General features: G+C 38.7%; 1 protein-coding gene across 1 annotated transcript in view; it reads right to left on the bottom strand.

The window, feature by feature from the left end:
* The window catches only part of PRPF39 (pre-mRNA processing factor 39), a 39,400-nt gene extending 24,195 nt beyond the window's left edge, over positions 1-15,205 (bottom strand). The window contains exon 1 of the mRNA XM_060619624.3: positions 15,058-15,205. The gene's annotated coding sequence lies outside the window, so the exon portion shown is untranslated. The remainder of the gene's footprint in view (positions 1-15,057) is intronic.
* Positions 15,206-16,299: the final 1,094 nt, after the last annotated feature.

The raw sequence follows: 16,299 nt of genomic DNA, 5'->3' as shown, positions 1-16,299 counted from the left end.
AATCATGAGACTGAAAAAGACATCTGCTACAGAGCCCTGGGAAAGATTCTGCTTTTCTGATTAAACGGAACAGTCACAAATAGTGTAGGTTCTACCAATTTCTTCTCACCTTGAACATTATCGTATCTAAAACAACCTATGTCCGTGAAGCAGTCAATTAGGGGTTGGCCAGGAAAATTAAGAGAGCCAGCCCTGGGGCACCTGCTGGCTCAGTAGGAAGAGCGTGCAACTCTTAGTTTGAGCCCCACATTGGGTATAGAGATTACTTAAATAAACATTTTTTTTCCAAACATGCCAAGGGCACCGGGGTGGCTCAGTCAGTTAGGTGTCCAGCTCTTGATTTTTGGCTCAGGTTATGATCTCATGGTTCAGAGTATCGAGCCCCACGTCAGGCTCTGTGCTGATAGTGTGGATTCTCTCCCTTCCTCTCTCTCTGCCCCTCCTCTGCTCTCTCTCTCAAAATAAATATTTTAATTTAAAAAAAATCTCAAATGCCAGCCCTAACATCATCAAGCTACTAATAACACAATGTCAACTTCACACAGTACGAGAAAGTAAGTCCCTATTAGTTTAAACTACTATCAATAGACAGGTTTTCTATTATTTGCAGACAAACGAAGTCCTAATTTCTATTACTTGCAGACAAATGAAGTCCCACTAACAATGCATTAGAATGGCCATTTCTCCATTTCCCCTTGTCAGCTGTAAGTACCATAAAACTTAATTTTTGTTTATCTGATTAAAAAAAAAAAGTAGTACCTCATTGTGATTTGCATTTAACTATGAAAAAGCCCAATTTCTATTTTTTTCTTTTTTTCTTAAATGCCTTTTCACAACCTATATTCACATTTTCTATTGCATTACTAATTTTTATTCTTATTGGCTTATATAAGTTCTTTGTAAACTAAGGAAATATGATCTTCATTGTAAAACATTTTCTGTGAGTTTGCCTTCTTACTAGCTTATGTGTATAGAAGGTCAATTGTCAAACAGATATGAAATCCAAACTTTAATACATGTTTAAAACATTATTTAAAAATACAGTATGAAGCAAATTTTTTCCCAAAAAAGAAATTTAACATATTAAATCAGGAGACTTTTTGAGGCTGAATGCCACTGGAAGAATTAACTATAATCAGCTAAATCTAAGGAATGTTAAAAAAGAAGTGGGAAGGGATGGGAAGAGTAGAGAGAAGAAAAAAATAAAAAAAGATGAGGGGGGAATTCAGATGGAAACAAAAAGTTTTTAATGCCTGATGTATATCCAGTACTATATTACATTGCTGGTAGAGCATACCTAAGTATAAGATAAAGTTCTTATCAATTCAGTGGGAGAGAGATCAAAAAACCAGGCATAACAGAGAGAATTTCAAATGAAACAAAGTTTAGAGAAATCAACTGAAAATTACAGCCATCTAGAAGAGCCTCATGAAATACAGAACGTGGTCTTAACTTTGAAAAGCTGTAAGTTTTAGAATAATAGGAAAATAATTACTCCAGAATAGAAGAAAAGTCCACTTGACTTGATAGAATAATCTTTCTTGACAGACAAACGGGTAGAATTTAGGACTGATTCAGAGACAAGAGAAACTGACCAGAATGAACAGGGTTTTATGGGGAAAGTGGAAGGTAAGCAGCAGGTAAGCAGGGTAGAGCCAGAGGGATTTGAGAAGAAAAGACAGAGATGAAGTCTACAGAGGATTCTGAGAAGAAATAAAACAAGCAGCAATCTCACCAGTATATAGTATAGGAGAATTCAAAGTACAGTATTACACTACCAGAAAAAAAGTTACTGCTTAATGTCCTAAGCTTTTCCAGGCTTAAGCCATTTGAAAGCCTAGAAAAAGGCAAAGAAGTTCTCAATTTATTTTTTCCTTTTTCCCCCCTTCTTTAAAGACACATTTGAAGATTAATATGTAAATCAGTCACTGACTTGTGTCCTTTTATTTCAAAGCCACTCAAAAAAACAAAGAATGTTGGCTGATACATTGAGTCATTTACTACCAGCCCTACTCTAATAGCACACTTAAGTGGAACAAAATGGTTTCTTCTGGAATCAGCAAATTTACCACACCCCTGCATCTTCAGACATTATCAATTACTCCACACCCTGCAATTAAAGTGTTGTAAGAAGAATTAAGAACATCATCCTTACCCTTAGGGAGATCATTTTTTCTGATTACTCCAAAAATCACATAGCCAAAAGAATACACTAAAGTTATTTTTCAGTAAGTTATTCCAACACATTCTTCATAATGTGGCAATTAACTGGTCTCACTTTATTCTTAACAACAATAACTTCCAATTAGCAAAACCGCAAAGGGGTAAAAAATAACAAAAGGAAGAAGACAACAGCATGGTTTTAGCATAAAAACAAACGCACCAATAGAACAAAGAGCCCAGAAAGAAACTTTTGCATATATAAATGATTTTCTTTTTAAGTTTTTATTTAAATTCTAGTTAGTTAACATATAGTATATTGGCTTCAAGAGAATTCAGTGATTCATCACTTACCTGTAACATCCAGCGCTCATCAGCTCATCCAGCACTTAATACCCATCACCCATTTTAGCCCATCCCCCACCCACCACCCCTCCCACAACCCTGTCTTTGTTCTCTGTATTTAAGAGTCTCTTATGGTTTGCCTCCCTCTCTCCACCCTCCCCCAACTTACCCTATGTGCATCTGTTTTCTTTCTTAAGTTCTACATATGAGTGCAGTCATATGGTATTTGTTTTTCTCTGACTTATTTTGCTTAACATAATATACTCTAGCTCCATCCATGTCGTTGCAAATGGCAAGATTTCATTATTTTTGACGGCTGAGTAATATTCCATTATACACATGTACATATGTATGTATGTTTACACACACACACACACACACACCAACTCTTTAACCATTCATCAGTCAATGGACATTTGGGCTCTTTCCATAATTTGGCTGTTGTTGATAATGCTGCTAAAAACATCGGGGTTCATGTGCCCCTTCGGATCTGTATTTTTGTATCTTTTGGATAAATACCTCATGGTGCAATTGCTGGGTCACAGGGTGGTTTTATTCAACAAGGCTACTAAGATCACTCCATGAAGAAAGGGCAGTATCTTTAACATGTGGTACTGGGAAAACTGGATATTCACATGCAAAAGAATGGAATTGGATCATTACTTTATACCATATACAAAAATTAACTCAAAATGGATTAAAAACCTGAATGTAAAACCTAGAAATATAAAACTTCTAAAATAAAACGTATGGGAATCTTCATTACATTGAATTTGGCAATGATTTCTTGGAAATGACACCAAAAACAAAGAGAACAAAAGTAAAAACAGACAAATAGGCTACAGCAAACTTTACAACTTTTGTGGATCAAAGAACACAATCAACAGAGTGAAATGGCAACCTACAGAAATAGGAGGAAATATTTGCAAATCTTATATCCAATTGGGGTTAATATCCAGGATATGTAAAGAACTACAACTCAGTAACAACAGCAAAAAAAAAAATAACTTGATTTAAAAATGGGCAAAGGGGGCACCTGGGTGGCTCAGTCGGTTAAGCGGCCGACTTCAGCTCAGGTCATGATCTCGCGGTCTGTGAGTTCAAGCCCCGTGTCGGGATCTGTGCTGACAGCTCAGAGCCTGGAGCCTGTTTCAGATTCTGTGTCTCCCTCTCTCTGACCCTCCCCCGTTCATGCTCTGTCTCTCTCTGTCTCAAAAATAAATAAACGTTAAAAAAAAAAATTAAAAAAAAAAAATAAATAAAAAAAAATAAAAATAAAAATGGGCAAAGGACAGGGCACCTGGGTGGCTCAGTCGGTTGAGCATCTGACTACAGCTGAGGTCATGATCGCAGTTCTTGAGTTCGAGCCCCACATCAGGCTCTGTGCTGACAGCTTGGAGCCTGCTTCGGAGTCTGTATCTCCCTCTCTCTCTCTCTGCCCCTCCCCTCCTTGGTGTGTGTATGTCTGTCTGTCTGTCTCTCTCTCTCTCAAAAATAAACATTAAAAAAAATTTTCTAAGAAAAAAAAAGGGCAAAGGACTTCAATAGACATTTCTCCACAGATGATGTGCAAATGGCCAGGAAGCATAAGAAAAGATGCTCAATATCACAAATCATCAGAAAAATGCAAAACAAAATCACAATGAGGTATTACCTCACATCTGTTATGATAACTACTATCAAAAAAACAGAGGGGTGCCTGGGTGGCTCAGTCGGTTAGGTGTCCAACTCTTCATTTTGGCTCAGGTCATGATCTCATGGGGTGTGGGATTCTCTCTCTCTCTCTCCCTCTCTCTCTGCCCCTCCTGCACACTCTCACTCTCAAACTAAATAAATAAACTTAAAAAAAAAAAACAGAAAATAACAAGTGTTGGTAAAGATGAGGAGAAACTGGAATCCTCATACACTGTTAGTGGAATTGTAAAATGATGCAACTGCTATAAAAAATAGTATGGAGTTTCCTGAGAAAAGTAATAACAAAACTACTATATATGACCTAAGAATCCCACTTGGTATATATCCAACTAAAAGCAGGGACCCAAAGAGCTATATGCACATCCATGTTCATTAGCAGCACTATATGCAACAGCCAAAAGAAGGAAGCAAACCAAATGTTCATTGACAGATAAATAATATGTGGTAGATACAATGAAATATTATTCAGCCTTTAAAATGGAGGAAATCCTTTCATATTCTATATGGATGAACCTTGAGGACATTATGCTAAGTGAAGTAAGCCAGTCACAAACCAAATTCATAGAAACAGAAAGTAGAATGCAGTTACCAGGGAATGGAGTGAGGGAGAAAGGGGAGTTGTTTAATGAGTGTAGTTTCAGATTAAGATAAAAAGTTCTAGTAATTTGCTTATAACCATGTGAATATATTTAACACTACTGAACTATACACTTAAGAATAGTTAAGGTAAATTTTATGTTATGTGGTTTTTATCACAATTTTAAATAAAAGGTAAGACAACAGTTTAATTATAACTAAATTAGGAAATACAAAGTACAAAAGACTAGTAGGAATTAGAATTTCCAGATCTTTCTTTCATCATAAGAAGATATAAAATGGTAAATATCAGAATAAACAGAGTAGGGGGAGTAAGTCCTACTTCTCTCCCTTAATATAAGCATGTGATCCTAGGTCATTCTTACTTTCCTCACTTCTAAAACACTTTATACTACTTGCACAGGGCTGTTAAGATCAGATGAGATAAAAGCATGTGGAGGTCTATAAATTCACATAAATGAAAAGTATCACGGCAAACAAGTTCCTTAGAAAGTTTTATCTAAACCTAAGATGTTATACTTTAAAATAACAAAGGAGGGGCACCTGGGTGGCTCAGCCGGTTAAGCATCCTAACCTTCCTTCCTAACCTCCGACTTCGGCTCAGGTCACGATCTCACGGTTTGTGAATTTCAAGCCCCGAGTTGGACTCTGTGCTGACAGCTCAAAGCCTGGAGCCCACTTTGGATTGTCTCCCTTTCTCTCTGCTCCTCCCCTGCTCACTCTCTGTCTGACTCTCCTTCAAAAATAAACATACAAAAAATTTTTCTTAAATAACAGAAAAGAAAAAAGAACTTCACAATGCACTTAAATTTTTCTGCATAAGTATTAGGAGGGAAAGAGCTGTTGACTTTGACTTCATTAAAACTAGTAGTCAACATAGAGTTTATCTGGAGATCTATCTTATTTCTTGATTTTTCAATTTTAGACATTTTTTACCATCTTACAGAAGATTAGGGTTTAACTATTGTACCAAACATACCTTCACAATTTCCCTCTCATATGCTCTAATTTCTATCAGTTTGGAGTTAAATCAACATTCAGGTTTACATTAGCATGCCTCTGTAAACATTTTTTTCAAGCTACCTTATATACTATAATTACATTTCCTTGCTTCTACCTCTTTAAATCTTTCCTTATTATTTTCAAGTTTGGCTGTCTTTGAAAATGACTCCAAACTCCTGTAGAGGCCTTATAAAAGTCCTTCAAAAAAAAAAAAAAAATGACATTTGGGATGCCTGGCTGGCTCAGTTGGTAGAGCATACGACTCTTGATCTCAGGGTCATGAGTCTGATTGAGCCCCATGTGTGGCACAGTTTACTTAAAAAACAAAACAAAACAAAACAAAACACCTGATACTTATAGTATCAAGTCCATTTTCCCTTCAGGAGACATCCTTTCCAAAACTATCTAATCTGCAGCAATCTAGAATAGCTTGTCTGGTCTAGGTTTTGTCTGTTCATTTTGATCCAAGGAATTCCTTTCACTTATTTCTCATTTATAACAGCCTTTTTCTTTCTTGACTTATTCCCTCTTTTAGAGAATTATTTCTATAACTTTCTCAAAAAGGGTATGTGGTGTAAAAAAATTAAGACTTTTCAATTCTAAAATTCTCACAATTGAATGATAGATTGTCTAAATATAAAATTCTAGAATGAAAATAATTGTTTCTTAAAGAGTTTTGAAGGCGGGTGCTTGGCTGGCTCAGTCAGAAGAGGCAACTCTTGATGTTGGGGTCGTGAGTTTGAGCCCCATGCTGGGCATAAAGATTAGATAGATAGATAGATAGATAGATAAGGGGGCGCCTGTCTGGGTGGCACAGTTGGTTGAGCATCCGACTTTGGCTCAGGTCATGATCTCAGCTTGTGAGTCTGAGTCTTGCATCAGGTTCTGCGCTGACAGCTCAGAGCCTGGAACCTGCTTTGGATTCCGTGTCTCAGTCTCTCTCTGCCCCTCTCCTGATCACGTTCTCTCTCTCTCCCTCCCTCCCTCCCCCCACCTCAAAAATAAACATTAAAAAAAAAGGAGTTTTGAAGGAATCTTTCCATTGTTTCCTAGCATAGTGTACTCCTATTGAGAAAATTCCTCTATATGAGACCTGGTTTTTTCTCCAAGGCAGTGTTTAACATCTCTCTTCATCCCAGGTGTTCCGAAATTCCAGAATGATATGTGCCTTAAGGTGACTCTTTTCTACTTATTCTGCTGGCATTTATTTCGGAGGCCTACTTTAATCTAGATACTTACATCATTCAATTCTTATGTTCCACATGTATCATTTCAGTGATATTTTCTCCACTTGGTTTTATCTTTTATCTTTTTTTTGAACTCACATTACTCAGGTGTTAGACCTCCTGGACTGATTCTCTACTTTTCTTACCTTTTCCTTCATTTACCTCATCCCCATCCCCATTCTCCTCAGATCACTTTTACTAGATTTTTATTTTAATTCCCTTTTTTAATTCTCTGAATAATCTATTTTGTAGTTTCCTATTCCTGTTTCACTAGTGCAGTATCTCCTGCTCTCTCTATGTCACTTTTAAGTTTTCTTCTGTTCTCAGCACTATCTCTTCTGAGTGTCTTTTGAATATTTGCTTTGTTCTCCCAAGTAGAGTGGTCTTCAAACTGCTGTTGAAGGAGTGTGAGGCATCACAAAAAATCAGAAGCTAGATACAAGTTTGGAAACTGGTGAGGCTCCACACAGGATGGCATTCTATTGAGGGGGAGCTCACTAAATGTCAGTGCTTTACATCACTTCCCTTGTGTTAAGTTTTCCCAAAGAAGAATGTTTCAACTTAAAAATCTATAAGAAGGCAACACGCATTCTGGGATCAAAGAAAATAAACAGGGCTAGTGATGTCACCATTCAGTATGTAAGCTTTCATTCATTTCCCATTTGCATCAAGACCCTTTACCCTTGCCCCACCTCCCACCACCTGTGTCAACACTTCTCTGGTTCCACCCTCTTCAAATAATTAGCATTCAGTTTTTTTGCTGTCTATACTACATGGAGAAGGAAAATCTATGGTCTAACCTACTCCAGACTTTCAACCAACCCTCGAATTTTTAGCTCCATTCAGCACTCTCATCTTCAGAGGCGCTTGGTACCCGGAATTCCTGAGCCTCTCTGGAATTTTGTGGGAGGATCCATCTTACTTTTTTTTATTAACTTCCCTTTGTGCAAGTACAGAACTAAACGCAGAAAAATGAAAACCTAAGCTCATCAGTTAAATCCTGTCCATCTGTTTCTTCCAAGATGTTAATTCTCATGCTGATTTGCTCTTCTGTTCTTTGTCCTTTAGGGTTTACACAATTTTATTTCTTTTTTTATGTTATTTTTTTATTTTACTGAAATTAGGTGTACAAATTATGCTGAATCCCCTCCATTTAGGACTTTTAAAAAATTTCTAACCAGTATCACTTCCCTGTGTAATAATATTCATTCAAAATTTAGTAAGCAACATCTGTGTGTCAGATATTACTGTTCTAGTACTGGAAATTTAACTGAACAAAACAAAGTCCTTACAAGGAGCTGACATCTTAGTTGAATAATACAGACATCTCTTTAAAAAAAAAAAAGTAAGTTTACAGTATGTACATGGCATTAAGTACTAAGAACAAAACAAAGGAGAAGATGAGGTAGTAGGAAAGTCAATTATACAGATATGCAACGCAAGAAAATTCCAGGCAGCAGAAAGAGCCACGTTCTGAGACAAGTGTTTATTTAGCATGTTCAGAGAAGACCGCTAAGCAAGAAGGACCCTATGTCCATATTTGCTTAAATATCCCTCAATCTGGTTTGAGTCCTTCCTAATACTTACTAAGTATGTCACAGTGAATCTCATGTAAATACTTATTTTTGAATAGCTATTTCTTTGGGATTATATTCTAAAATTTCAATATGCCAACATATAGCATAAACTTTAAAATTAAGCATATTTTAACCTAACACTAACACTTGTAGAATTTTCTCTTAAAGAAATAATGATAAATCCTGTAAGTTTTAGACTAACAAAGTCAATAAAAGAGATACCTAAAAATAAGTGACATTTCTATAGTTAGAAATAATTTAACCATCTGTTAGTACACTATGCAGTCCAGCCCATATCACTCCAATAAAAATACTAATTTCTCATAGTGAGCTATTTGCCACAACCAGTGGTCAGTCTTTATCCTATTAGATCTCCATTAATCCTCCATTTCCTTCTTAAAATTCTTTACACCTCCAAGAAATATATTATGATACCAACCTCCCAACCCCCTCACCTCATTTATAATCTTGCCTCTTTTCCCCTCTCAAAGTATTTGTTTTATAGCACTCCTATAATGGCTGAAATCCATCATTACTGGTCCTCCTCCTTGCCTTGGTCATAACTGATTAAGTATCTCTGCTCCTACCAAAGGTCATACCCTGAACAACTCATGATCTGATCATTTCTCCCACCCATCTTCTCAAGAATGTTGCTTCTTAAATTATCTTTACTCTTCATCAGTTTCTCTCAGTGTACTAAAATCTATTCCACTAGCATTCAACATGTGTAAATGTTTTTCTTCTTTTATATAATAATTTATAACATATATACTACAATGTAGCTTAACTTAAAAACAAGCAAAGGGTAGGGGCACCTGGGTGTGTTTCAGTCTGTGGGACATCTGACTCTTGCTTTCAGCTTAGGTCATTATGTCATGGTTCCTGAGATCGAGCCCCATGTCAGGCTCTGTGACTGTTTGGATATTCTCTCTCGCTCTCTCCCTCTCTCTCTGCCTCTCCTTCTCAAAATAATTAAATAAACATAAAAAAAAAAAAAAAGCAAAGGGTAATCAAGCATAAGCTATGTTAAAATTTGGATTTTATTCTAAGGACAAAGTCAACTAAGTTGTCTAAGCTTGTTATCTCTACTTCTCTAACTTCCATTCACTTGGTAATTTGGTTTCCTTACCACTCTGAAATTTGCCAAGGTCACAATCTTCTTGTGTATAAATCCATTTGAATGCTTCCTAATTCATCTTTCTGATCTACTCTTGTTTTTTTTTGTTTTGTTTTTCTCTGATTCACTCTTCACAGCATCCAACAGGAATGATGACTTTCTACTTGAAAGGTTCTCTTTCCTTGCCTTTTCTGACATACGCATTTACCTAGCTTTCCTCCTACCTTCTTGGATTGCTCCCTTACCATTTGGAAGAAATTTTTTCTTCTCACAGTCTATCAGAATTGGTAGCACCCGGGGCGCCTGAGTGCTCAGTCGGTTAAGCGTCCAACATCGGTTAAGCATCCAACATTGGCTCAGGTCATGATCTCACAGTTCGTGAGTTCGAGCCCCACATCGGGCTCTGTGCTGACAGCTCAGAGCCTGGAGCCTGCTTCGGATCCTGTGTCTCTCTCTGTCCGCCCCTCCACTGCTTGCACTGTCTCTCACATTGTCTCAAAAATAAATAAACATTTAAAAAAATTAAAAAAAAAAAAAAAAAAAAAGAACTGGTAGCTCCCAAGATGTTGTCCTCAGCTGTTTTTCTCAACCAACACTCTCCTTGGGCTGATAATGTTCTCTCCCATCTGATATATTTTCTCACTTGGCTTCCAAATCACATCATCTCTTCTTCCTACCTCACTATCTATCACTCTCTCACCTGAGTGACAGTCTCCTGAGGCAAATTGGGTATTCCTCTTCTATGTGATTTTTTTTTTTTTTTTTTGAGAGAGAGACAGAGTGCAAGCAGGGGAGGGGCAGAGAGAGAGGGAGACACAGAATCCGAAGCAGGCTCCAGGCTCCAAGCTGTCTGCCCACAGCTCAATGCGGGGCTCACAGTCACGAAACACGAGATCATGACCTTAGCCAAAGTCGGACACTCGACCGACTGAGCCACCCAGGCACCCATCTATGTGATCTTTTAGAGTGCCCCAGGACTCAATCCTTGGTCATCTACTCCGACATCCATTAACTCCCCAATCTCACATGGTTTTAAATACTAATTATGTGCCAACTCCCAAATTCCCATCCAGTCATTTCAAATTATAAAATGTCCTTAAAAGAACTTCTGATCTCTCCCCCAAAACCTGCTCTATCCATTTCCTTCTCCATCTGACAGAAAATCCCTCCTTTCAGTTGCTCAGGCCAAAAATCTCGGGGACTCGTCCTTGCTTGACTCTTCTTTCCCTCACACCCAACCAATTTTTTACGGAATCTTTTATATTCAGCATCACACTTCTTATAATTTTCATTCAAACCACTCATCTCTCATCTACAATACTATGACAGTCTTCCATAACCTTCTACAGGTCTCCCGCTTCTTCCCTTTTGCTGCATTCCACCAGCTCCCAATCCCCAGTCCATTCTCAATACAGCAGATAGTATTCTTTTTAAAACATAAATAAGACCATGTCACTCCACTGCTCTCACAGAGTAAAAGTCACTGCCCTTGCCATGACTCACTGTCCTTTTGACCTCATCTTCTCCTACCCTTGGCCTCACTCAGCCCCAGTCAAAATGACATCTTGTTTTCTCTGAAACAGACCACATTCTCCAGCCTTAGAGCCTTTTAGGTGGCTGTTTCCTCTACCAGCATTATCTTCTCCCAGATACTCATATGGATAACTTCCTTATCTCCTCCTTTGTTGAAAGGTCACTTTCTCAATAAGACCTACCTGGACAACCCTATTTAAAATTGTAACTTGCTCCCATCCCCAGCACACATGATTCCCTTTACCTTCCTCAATCTTTTTTTTTTTAATATTTATTTATATTTGAGACAGTGCAAGCGGGGGGGGGGGGGGGGGGGGAGACAGAGGATCTGAAGTAGTCTCTGCACTGACAGGCTGACAGCAGAGAGCCTGATATGGAGTTTGAACTCACAAACCATAAGATCGTGACCTGAACCTACTGAGCCACCCAGGTGCCCCTATTTTTTTTTTCCTTTATTCATAGTATTACACTATAACATGGTAAATAATTTACTTATTTGGTATACCCTAACATAAGAATTAACCATCCCCTTCTTTTTACTCACAGTAGTATTGCTATAGTTTAAGTAATCATTATCTCCCTCAATAGACCAACATTTTTCAAACTGTAGACTGCTTCAGACCAGCTTGTTCTTTTTTGCAAATGAAAAATAAAATAGGAAAAATTTTGGGGGTGCCTGGGTGGCTCAGTTGGTTAAGCGTCTGACTTCGGCTCAGGTCATGATCTCGCAGTTTGTGAGTTCGGGCCCCACATCAGGATCTGTGCTGACAGCTCAGAGCCTGGAGCCTGCTTCAGATTCTGTGTCTCCCTCTCTCAGCAGGCTCCAGTCTCTGAGCTATCAGCTCAAAGCCCGACACAGGGCTAGAACTCACGAACCAAACCGTGAGATCATGACCTAAGCTAAAGTCGGATGCTTAACCAACTGAGCCACCCAGGCACCCCAAAGTTTGTTTATTTAAGCAATCACTACACCCAACATGGGGCTCAAACCCACAACCCGGAGATCAAGAGTTGCATGCTTTACTGACTGAGCTAGCCAGGTGCTCCTATTTTATCTCCCCTCTTAAGTAATGTTTATCAAACTTTAGACCGCTTCAAATCAGCTTTTCAAATCAGCTTCTCGTAAATCAGCTTCTCGTTTGTTTTTTAATAGAAAAATATAGAATTGAAAACAAAGTATCAGAGTTCAGGCACATATTGAGGGCCTATTGTCGAAACACATACAGAATGCAACTACTGTTTTTTGGGATTCACTATTACATGTACAAATTATTACAGGTCTCAGTCACAAAAAATTGAAAAACACTGCTACACTAAGGCTACGGATAAATTAATATTACTGTAATGTTAAATTCAGCAGAACAGAGATCTTGGTTTTGTTCAGTACTGAGTTCCTAGAACCTAAAACAGTGTCTGGTATGTAACAGCACATTAAATGTCTGTTGAAAAAGTGAGTGACGTAACTTTTCAAACATACGAATCCTACAGTATTCCTCCTCATTGCCATTTACAAAGCCCAATATATTTTTCATGTCTGAGCCTTGGCTCACCCTGTTTTCTGAGCCTAACAAAACTTTCCTCCTTTTCTCAACTCACCAAACCAATCAATGCCTTTTTACTACATTGCACTTTCTTACAAAATCTTATTAGATAGACCTAAAGTTCATAAGCACGAAAGAAAACATGATAAATTATAAACTGACAGTGTAGTACATTAAATAAATACAGTTCTTTATCATACATTGAACTTTTAGTTCAGTTATAACATACATTAAACATTTCACTAACAATTCAGCATGCCATCTTAAAATTTAAAAGGTCTTTTTGGCGGATCACTTAACCCATACTTAACTAAGAATGGGAAGTCTAATTTAATATCTTCTCTTTTAACTCTATAGGCACTCAAGATCATACTGTTTATTATTCTTTTCATAAACAGAGCAACACACAAAAAAAATCTAAGGACTAAAAAGTCAGTAGTTTGCGTACTGCAAATCAACTAGCTTTACAATCAGATACTCTGTTCCTCAAACACAGATAAGCCAATTTGAAAACAAATGCTGTTAAGAAAAGAGACTAACCACTGGTTTTGGCAACGACTTTCAGAGGCTAAACAGAATGTTCACAGATAGACCTTTTTTAAGTTTCCACATATTAAACACTTAGTATGTTCCAAAAACTCAACTTTATATACACATATTTACATAAATGTCTGCGTCATCTTCAGGTCTTTGAAAAAAAAAAAATCACCATTTGACTGGAACTACTACTACTTCCTATCTCCTTTGACTATTTTTCGCATACACAGAAAATCCTATGTTCTATGTGGAATTACTTACTAACATACCACAGAAGGTTCTGTTCTATTTATTTAGTTTTTAAGATTTTATTTTTAAGTAATCTCCACACCCAACATGGAGCTCGAACTCGTAACCCTGACATCAATAGTCCCATGCTCTACTGACTGAGCCAGCCAGGTATCCCTGTTCTTTATCATTAAAACACGGGAGTGTGCACACACACACACACACACTTTTATCATTTGATTTACAAAATTCTTTTTCTAACTCAACTATAGGTAAGCAAGTAAAAATATTACCAAATACTCTGACACTAAAAAAAAAAAAAAAAAAATTCTGCTTTTCAATTCTCATTTCAAATATCTCATACCACCTACTAATTAGCCATCTTTGGTCAACACCTAATTATTCCAGAGTTCAGAGTCTAAGAACTGTATTCTTTAGAAGTCCTTTAGTTCACTTTATCCCTACCAGAAGCTGAACAGTGGAAAGTTCCAACTTTTGCAACTCTAGAATGAGGTTATAAATGGGAGGAAGAAGAGGGGGGGGGGGGTACCTGACAGTTGTTTGTTTTTTTTCAATCCACTAAAGCTCCCAGAGACAAAACACTTAAGTTCCAACACGAGCTTCATACAAAACACTTAAGTTCCAACACGAGCTTCATGCTTCCCTGTAAGCTTCAACCTTTCCAGCTGTAAAAAAGTTTAAAGTATTTCTGAACAGATTGGATCAGTTGCCAAATAACAAGAAGTCCTTAAAGAGAAGGCAACATGAACACCAAACTAAAAAATAGGCATAAAATAATATGGTATTATAATATCATCGATAAAAAGAGCAGTACTACTTACTAAATTTCAAAGCGAGAAAAACACACTGTTGGTCTCTGCCTACAAAAGGTAAACATTATTTTTAAATAGATTTCTTTAAGAGATCCTATTAAGATCTTCAATGGCTGCTTTTCCTGCTTCTATCCTGTGCCGCCAAAACCTCTGGCCGGTATTTGAGGTGCTGTGACTCAGGGTCCTAAAAGTGTGACTAGTGTAGTCAGAACACGCAGCGCGCGCCCCTACAAGGCGCCTACAAGCTTTAATTAACAGAATTTGAATTCTCCCAATTCTCTAGCGGCTACTACTGAGTCCCTTCCATTCCCGGTTGTCCCGGCACACTGGTTTGCATCTCTTGAGGAAGCAAGGGCTTCAGACTCACCCCCAAAACGCTTCCTATATCAAGGTGGAGGCCCACATTTCCCCGCGCTCCGTAAGCACTCGTCAGAGAAGCGTTTGGTCTAACTAAGAACAGAAACCTTCCACTGCTCCACCCAACAGGTGGGAGGGAGAAAGGAATGGACAGCTGGGAGCCGAGGCCAGGCCAAGCCTGGCCTCAAACACGGCGGGAGAGGGAGGCCGCAACCCCAGTGCGGCCTGAAACAAGGCAGGCCCCTTCCAGTCCCTCGAATCACCAACCCCACCCCCCAGGCCAATTCCAAGACGCCCGCCCCAGCTGACCTGATGACGGATGCCACTCAAGGCCATGAGCCGCAGTCTGGGCCAACCGAGCCGAGGATGGCACTTCCACCGTCTCCGTCCCACAGCCACCGCGGCAGCCGCCACCAACACCAAAGCCGCCTCGTCGAGAGCGCGGCGCGCATGCGTCGGTGTCCCAAGGGGCGAAGGAGTCACGTGGTTGTGCTGCGCGCAGGCCTCGCCCTCAGCGGGATCCTAGGGCCCCGGCCCCGCCCGGTCTCCGCCTGGTGTACGCCCCGCCGTCACCGAAGACCGGGCAGCTGCTCCTGCTGTTTTCTTCTCTCTGTGGAGACTTTCTAAGCTAGAAGACGGTGTGTAGGGTCTTTTAAATTCTTGATCTTAAGCACAGATACCGCCCCACCCCACCCCGGAAAGAAAAATATTGTAGAAAAATGTTGTCTTTTGGGGCAAGTATAAGGTTTTTCCCAACAATTTACCACTCTCCCTAGACATCAACAGAAATTCAGTCTTAAATCTCCATACTTCAGGATGATACGGATTCAGGGTCCTCTCAGGTCTCCTCACGAGGAAACAGAAAAAAAAAAAAAAAAAAAAGAGGAAACTGGTGGAAACAAGTTAGGGGCTTGAGGAACTGATCATTAAAAGGATGTGTAAGATTATCCTCTGGACGAATATGAAGGCTTCTTGCCTTGACAATCTTAGCAGTCCTCTTGAATTACACTCCCATCCTCACTTTAAAAAATGGTGTTTTTTTTTTATTTTTCTTCCAATCCGGCCTCTATCCTGTTTCTGTTACAAGGTTCCTGAGTTCACACACCACCTACCATGCAATCTCTTGTTCAAGGTTCAGCAGTACCATAATTGCACTGCAAGTTCCTCCTTTGGAATCTGATTCCAGAAATATTTCTTTGCAAGATGGCATTTCCTGTGCACAACCCTGTTAATCGTAAATCCCCTTGATACTAACTTTGCTTCCAAATATGAAAAGCAGTGGCACCTGGCTGTCTCAGTCAGAGGAGCATGGGACTCTGTCTCCGGGTGCTGAATTCAAGCCCCCCATTAGGGATACAGATTACTTAAATACAAAAATAAACTTTAAAAAATCAGTCTTCTTATGTCTACCTTTCACTTTCATAAAACTGTGTTGCAACTTTCCCTTTCCCTTTCCATTGGCACTTTTAATATTCAAGCTAACTTTTGGATTCTCAGTGCAGCTACACTTTTTACTGGTTTTAACCAGCAACTTTAGATGTTGACTATGGG

This window comes from Panthera onca, chromosome B3 (assembly GCF_046562875.1).
Source record: "Panthera onca isolate mPanOnc1 chromosome B3, mPanOnc1 haplotype 2, whole genome shotgun sequence".
In the NCBI taxonomy this organism is placed as follows: domain Eukaryota; kingdom Metazoa; phylum Chordata; class Mammalia; order Carnivora; family Felidae; genus Panthera; species Panthera onca.
Note: the sequence above shows the minus strand (reverse complement) of the source record. Positions and strands in the feature narration are given on the sequence as shown.